Source organism: Pteropus alecto, unplaced genomic scaffold (genome assembly GCF_000325575.1).
Source record: "Pteropus alecto unplaced genomic scaffold, ASM32557v1 scaffold152, whole genome shotgun sequence".
Taxonomy (NCBI): Eukaryota; Metazoa; Chordata; class Mammalia; order Chiroptera; family Pteropodidae; genus Pteropus; species Pteropus alecto.
The window spans coordinates 2,771,767-2,780,193 of record NW_006432227.1 but is presented as its reverse complement, the minus strand read 5'-3'; the positions used below and the strand labels follow the sequence as shown (position 1 = coordinate 2,780,193).

The 8,427-nt window shown below is 30.3% G+C and overlaps 1 pseudogene; it reads left to right on the top strand.

Annotated features, from left to right (window-relative positions):
- Positions 1-8,055: 8,055 nt before the first annotated feature.
- LOC112475852 lies at positions 8,056-8,174 on the top strand (annotated as a pseudogene).
- The last annotated feature ends 253 nt before the right edge of the window (positions 8,175-8,427 follow it).

Genomic DNA, 8,427 nt, shown 5'->3' with positions numbered 1-8,427 from the left:
TTTGCTGGGAGAAACAAAATCCCAACATTTGCTTTCTAGGGGCAAATACCACGGAATACCATATAAACTAGTAAAATAATTAAGCTAGAATGTTTAACAAATGGCTAAAGGCCAAGTGTTGAATAGTGCAATAGTGTGAAGACTCTGAAGTTTGCAGACATGTGGGAGTTGAAACCTTTTTCAGGTTCTCCCCCCATGATTACCACCAGGTGCTCACAGCGAAGATGGGGATAAGTTGCTTAGCCAAAAAGAATAGAATTCAATCAAAACTAGGATTTCTACAAAGAAATGATAAGCTTCAGAAATGGAATCAATAATAATAAAATAGAATCTTTCGATTTTAATTCTCTAAAATAAAACTGACTTTTGCAGCAAATATAACTTTTTACTTATAACTACATATATTATATTTATAGCATTTGAAAAGTAAAAGTTTTGATTATAATGACACAAAGAATGGGAGGGATTAATTGAAAGCATAATGTTATAAGTTTCTTACACTATCAGTGAATTCATGTAGTATTATTTAAAGTTGAATTCAGTTATTTCAAAATGTATATTGTAAATGATAACCATTAAAACATTTGGGGAAAAAAGATGGATATATTGTCAGGGTAAAGAGAGTCATTGCATGATGGTCAATTCTCAAGAACATACCAATTCTAATTATGCATATTATTTACAACATAACCTTAAAATACATGAGATAAAAATAGATAGATATAAAAGGAGATAGATCCACAATTACAATTGAAGACTTCAACATCCATCTCAGTAACTGAAAGACCAATTAGGCAGAAATTCAGTTCAGATATATATGACCTGAAAAACTATGTTGACCAACTTGATCTAATTGGCATTTCTAGAACACTCACCCAACAACAGAATATACATTCCTCCCTAGTGCACATGGAGCATTCAAAAAAGATGATATATTTAAATTTTAAATAATGTAAATCATACAATGTGCATTCTTAAAATATAATTTAACTTAACCTAAAAATCACTGATAGAAAGAAATCTGAAAAATTCCCAAACATTTGAAAATTAAAAAAAAATTCTTCTAAACAACTTATAGATCAAAAAAAAAAGTCTAAATGGAAATTTTAATCTTGAATTAAAAAAATTAAATACAACATATCAAGATTTGTGGGGTACAGGTTAAGCAGTGATTAGAAGAAAATTTATAGTATTAAATTCTTTTATTAGAAAAGATCCAAAATCTGTAAGTTTCTTGTTATTAAGAAACTTAAGAAAAGCACCTTAAACATAAAGCAAGTAAAAGTAAAGAAATAAAGAGTAGAACAGAAATCAGTAAAATTAAAAAGAGAAAAATGGGAAAATCGTTAAAAACGAAAGCTAGTTCTCTGAAAAGACCAATACTATTAATACATTTCTAGCCAAGATGACCCTGAATAAATATACAATAGACATTATATTTATGGTGAAAGACTGATTGTTTTTCCCAATGATGGAGGACAGAGCAAGAATGTCTCTACTTAGAATTCCTATTGAACATGATAAAGGTAGAGCTAGCCATTGCAACAGGAAAGTAAACACAATGAATATGTATTGGAAAGAAAGAAGTAAAGCTTAATCTTATCAAATTATGACATTGCTAGAATTAATGAATGAGTTGAACAAGATAACAAGATTCAAGATTAATATACAAATTTCTTTTTTAAAATTAATTAATTTTTATTTATTAAAATTATTGGGGTGACTGGTTAATAAAATAATATTTCTACATGTCAACAGTGTACAATTAAAATTTGAAATAAAATAATTCAGTCTATACAAAAATCTGCACATGAATGTTTATAGCAGTTTCACTGATAATTGCCCATACTTGGAAGCAATCAAACTGCTCTTCAGTAGGTGAATGAATAAATAAACTATGGTGTATTCATAATAAACTATGAAATATAAATCAACCCTAAAAAGAAATGAGCTGTCAAACATAAGAGATGTGGAATACATTTTACTAAAAGAAAAAATAATTTACAAATGTGTCATACTCATAATCCAAAGTACATGACATTTTGGAAAGGGCAAAACTATGGAGACAGTAAAAAGATCAGTGGTGGCCAGCGGTTCGGAGGGAGGTAGAAATGAATAGACAGAGTAGAGAAGATATTTTGGGCAGTGAACGTATTCTGTATGGTTCTAAAATGGGGGATACATATCATTATACATTTGTCAAAACTCATAAAATATACATCAAGAGTGAACCCAAGTGTAAACTATGGATTTTGGCTGCTAATATGTCAATGTTGATTCAACTGTAATAAATGTACCACTGTAATCCAGGATGCTGGTAGTGGAGGAGGCTCCACCTGTGTAGAAGCAGAGGGTATATAGGAACTTACTATACTTACTGCTCCTTTTCATGCAAATCTGAAAGTGCTAGAAAAAAATAGTGTCTATTAATAAACATACACACTCACAAACATATATACAGACACACGGCAACAACAATGCATTTAAAAATAGCACTCCAAAAATAAAATGCTTAGATATAAACCTACCAAAATATGTAGAGAAGCTATATGTTGATAACTACAAAACACTAATGCAAGAAATCAATAAAACCTAAATAAATGGACTGGAAGACTCAATATTGTTAAAATATCCACTCTCTGCAATTGTATCTATAAATACCATGCAATCCAAATCCAAACTCCAGTAAGCTCTTTCACAAGTAACAGCTTTTGCACTGAGTTGATTCTAAATGATTATGGAAAAACAAAGGAACTAGAATAGCCAAAACTATTCTTAAAAAAAGAAAAGAAAACATATACGTATGCACGACAAATTTGAAAGGCTCATACCTTCTGATTCTAAGATATAAAGCTACAGTAATTAAGATTGTTGTAATCAGGGGGATCGTTTCATAAACTATATAAATTCTAACCAATGTACTGTGTACCTGAAACTAATAATAAAATAATTTTTCTAAGAAATGTTAAAAAAAGAAAAAGTTTATTGTATTAAATGAAGGATAGATAGAAACAGAATACAGGGTTCATAAAAAGACCACACAAATATAGACTGATAATTCAGTAGAAAATTCAGTAGAGAACAAATAATCTTGTCAATGAGGGTACTAAGACATTTAGATGTCCGTACTGAAAAAAAAAAAAAAAAACTTGAATACATATCTCATATCTTACACAAAAATTAACTCAAATAGTTCACTGTCCTAAATTTTAAAATTAAACTATAAAACTTTTAGAAGAAAACATTGAAGAAAATCTTCATGATGGTTAGTTTGGCAAAATATTTTTGTATATGACATTAAAATGATAATTTGTAGAAGAGAAAATGTAAATGGGACTTTATCAGAATTACAAAAATTTTGTTCTTTAAAAGACAAAATTAAGAAAATAAAAATGCAAGCCACAAGCTAGAAGAAAATATTTGCAATTCAAATATCTGATAAATAACTTACATATGAGATATAAAAAGAACACTTAAGACTCAACAAAAAGAAAACAACCCAATTTAAAAATGAGCAAAAAAGAATCTAAACAGAAACATCACCAAAGAATATATTCAAATGACAAACACACTAAAATATACTCATCGATATTAGTTTTCAAAGAAATGAATATTAAAACTACAAAGAAAGGCCACTACTACCTATTAGAATGGCAACAAAGAAATAAAATAAATAAAAACACAAATTCCTGGTAGTATGTGGGGCAAGAAGAATTCTTATCCCTTTCTACTTTGGAAAACGGTTTGATAAACTGTTTGATAAACAAGGACTTACCACCATATAACTCAGAATCCCCACCTCTAGATATTTACTCAATTGAATTGAGAACGTATTCACACTAAAATCTATAGTATAATGTGTATAACAATGTTATTCATAGTTGCTTAAAACTAAGAGCAACAAATATATGCATTCACATGGACATATTAATTAATTTAAAAAGAAAAAAGAAAAACTGTGGTAAACCATACAATGAATACTGTGCAGTAATTCAAAATAAAAGAACATAACATAGGTGAATCTTAAATATATTTTGCTGAATAAAAGAAGCCAGATCCCAAAATCTACATATTTGTGTATGATTCCATTTATATGAATTTCTAGAAAAAGCAAAACTATGAAAATAAAAAGGAGACTCATGATTAAGATGGAAGGAAAGTTAAGAGGGGTTTATTAGAAAGAAGCTGCACAATGAGACTTTTAGGGGAATGGATGTGTCTATGTGGTAGTATACACATGGCTATAAACGTTTGTCAAAACCCATATAACTTGACACCACAAAGACTGAACATAATATATTCAATTAAAGAAGATAAACAGGATATCAGGGATCCCAGAATGTCATGCAGATGATGACAAATGATTATACCTGTCTTACGAATGCATGATGTAGCCTCACTGAAAGAGGCAGAGAAAAAGTTGCTGATCTCAGTAACTTTGGAAACAGTGTTTTAACTGGATTTTTTAAAAAGACTGAAGACAAAAGGGACAGTACATAAACACTGTACTCTAATTGGTAAATTTGCTCCTTACTGGATTAGTCATTGTGAAACTTCTCTATATTTTAACTGGGGTTAAACAAATAAGTAAATAAACTGTAAATAATAGGAGTCAGGCTGTTAACTGCCAAAGAAAGAAATTACAAATAAGTAAGTTCCCAGGGAAGGGTTATAATGAGCCCTTGGTGTTGGAATGGATTAGAGTCTAAGAAATGAGTATAAACACATATTATAAATATAAATATAAATATATGTGTAAATACATGTTTAAATACATATATATTTATATGCATATAGATACACACAGATATGCACTAGAAGAGATTATAAATATATGTATGTACACATTGGTTAATAAACATACAATATATTTTCTAGCTTGGACAACTAAGAGGGCCTAGAAGTAGTGACACCCCAGTAGCAATGAGCGTATCTAACGCCCATATCTTAGTTTTAAAATATTTTCTAATAAAAGGAACCAGAACTTCCTGAGAATTAGCTGATTTTAGGAAGGCAGCAAGATAAATATGTCTGGTGCATTATTATAGTACCAGATAGGAGGAGAGTACACAAATAAACAGACAAAAAAATAAATGACTTAAAAAAATGAAAAGAAAAGAATGTGAGCTGGCCACAAGGAAACAAGCACCCAATAGCCAAAGTTTGAACAATTCAAGCAACAAAATAAATACAGTTGTGCTGGATTATAGTCTATAAAATAAAATATATCCACGAGTCCATACTGATATAAAGACAATAATAAATTAATGGGGGCGGGGGGAGAAATGATTCTTCCTTATAGAATTGTAGTAAGGAAAATTGAAAAGTACCAGAACATCACAATAATAATTGCTGTAGGCAAGATCCATGATGAATGCTGAAGTGGGAGAAACTTTGAGAAACAGGATATTTACAGTCTGAAAATACCTTCTTCAAAATATTTATCAATTGTTATGGATGTTTTACTTTGCTCACAAATTCTTTGATATTCATGGATTCTTCACCAGGATAATCAACATTCTTTAATGTGGGCTAAACTAAATCACTCATTTTTAATGAATAGAAAGGTAAAAATACTAATAATGGAATGTAAGGACCTGGCAGACAACACTCTAATCAAACTGATGTGAGGAGAAAGGCAGTCACTTTTGTAATATTCTTTGTAAACAATCTCACTACTCATGAGAAAACAGACACATCCAAATTGTGAAACATTCTGTAAACTATCCGCCCAGTACTATTCAACAATGTCAAGGCTGTTACAAACAAACAAGGAAACACAGGAAATTGTAATGGATTGGAGAAGATAAAGGAGACATTATTGCTGAAGACAATATTGTCTCCTGGTTTGGATCCAGGAAAAGAAAAAGAATGTTGGGGAAAACCAGTGAAATCAAAATTGTCTTCTTTTTTTATAAACTTGGTAGAATTACATATAAATGATAATTTCTTAGTTCTGATCATTGCAGCGTGGTTATATAAGATGCAATATAAGCTGTGGAAAGAGCATATGGTACACTCTTAACTATTTTTCAACTGTTCTGTAAATCTAAAATTATTTCAATTACATATTTTTTAAATAAAATTATTGTGTTCTTGCTCCTTTACAGATTGCCTTATTCTTCATCAGCATATTAACTTTCCATGCTACTAAATATTCTCCTACAAATGTATTTTTAAAAACATAGAATTCATTATTATATGGAGTTAATATAACATATTAAACAATTTCTATGGCATCAAAATATGTATATTTGCATTCTTTGCTCTTATAATTTTACAATGATTATTTTGTTTTTACAATGTGGTTTGATTGCGTGTCCACATAAAAATATGGTATAATGCTGCTTTGTAATTTCCTGATATTTTATGTTCTAAAAACCAAGACAAAAGAGGAAAACAAAATATCAAACTTAAAGATATATTAATAGATTCTGGTACTTCAGCAAGCTAACATAGGAATCTGAGGTATTAGTAGAGAAAACCTGGATTAAGCAAGTAAGTACCTGAAGTAAAGTTACAAAATTCTAAAAGTAGAGGTTTCACATTCATACAGTAAATAAGCATATGTTCTGAGTTTCTCTAGGTGAGGATTTCTTACAAAGAATGATAAAACGCTGAAGAGGGTACAAGTTTGTGAGTGAGAGTATCCATCTCTATTTCATGTGCTTTGCATTCCAGCAAAAATAAGCCATAAGAAAAAGGTATCTCACAAAGAATCTAATAAATGCAGAGAAAATATAAATTATTGTAACTATAGTAAGCTGAACATACAACCCCTTATTCAAAGCTATCCATGTCTTAATTCTTGGAACCTGAGAATGCTACTCTGAATTGTTTTATTTAAGCGGGGAGGGATCTTTGCAGATGTGATTAATTTAAGGATGTTGAGATGGGGAGTTTATCCTGGATTATTTGGGTGGGCCCTAAATGTCATCACATGTGTACTTATAAGAGGAAGGCAGAGCAAGATTAAACACAAAAAGAAGAGAAGACAGTGTAAAGATGGAGCAGAAAGAGATTTGAAATATTGGCTTTGCAGATTAGACTAATATACCTACAAATCAACATTCTGGAGCCACCAGAAACTGGAAGAGGCAAGGAACAGTTTCTCTCCTAGAGCTTCTGGAGAGAGCATGGTCCTGCTGACATCTTGACTGCATCACTATGATACTGATTTCTGTCTTCTGCACACCAGAACTATATATAAGAGAACAAATTTCTGTTTTTCTAAGTCACCAAGTTTGTGGTAATTACAGCAGCCATAGGAAACTAATACAGTAACATATTTTAAAGACAGTTGAAGTATATTTTAAAAATATTACTAATTAAAATTAAAAGTAAAATCTAATTTATCAAAAAATTATTTTTCAGTTATAAGCACAAGAATTTTTGAAGGACCAATTCACTGAATTAATAAATCAATATGAAAATATATAGAAGCAATATAATAGAAATAAATAATAAAGATAGAATTGGGTAATTATGAAGTATAAAAAATATAACCATAAAATTTCTAAATCTGAGAACATTTTTATTGAGAAATCCAATATTAGTAGTAATATATATAAAATATACACATAATTATATAGAAACAATATCATGTCAATAGAGCATATATAGTTAATGTATCATATAAGAAAATCCAAACAAAATAGAAATGTTAGATAGAAAGGGATAGATAATAAAATTACAAAAGAGCAATTAAGCAATAAATTCACTGAGACTATCAAAGAGAAAATTACTTGAATTACATTAAAATTTTCCAGAGACCAGAAAATTTTGTGTCTATGTGATAAAATACCCTATCAGATATTTTAATGTTCTTTAACATCGTTCCGAAGGGAAGCAAAAGTAATATTGGTCACTCCTAATAAGTCACTTTTGAGTCACTGGTGTTAGTTATCCTCTAAAGGATGGGTGTACAGGCCCTTTGAAGGCACTGAAGGCAGACACACACACACACACAAAATGTAAATAGACTATTTTTCAGGAGATTCATGAAAAGAAAAAATGTCAGAATTTGAAAGAAACACTGGAGGAAAAGGGCATATTGTCTATGGCCATGTTACCCTGAGCAAGCCTGATCTTGTCTGATATCAGAAACTAAATAGGGTCGAGCCTGGCTAGTACTTGGATGGGAGACCACCTAGGAAGACCAGGTGCTGTAGGCGTAAAAAATAAAAAATAAGGGATGGTAAACTGACAAGGTCCTTGCAATCTGTGAGGTCAATCAAGGGTTGCCTCGCTTAAAAAAAAAAAAGAAAGAAAGAAATGGGCATATTTTCTTTCTACAGCAAATCCAAATAGAAATATTCAATTTAGAAACAACTAGGATTAGTAGAGGAACATTCCAGATAGCAGAAGTAAAATGAGGATATTAATGGTATCCTACCCCACCACAAACACATGCATTATTTTAATCAA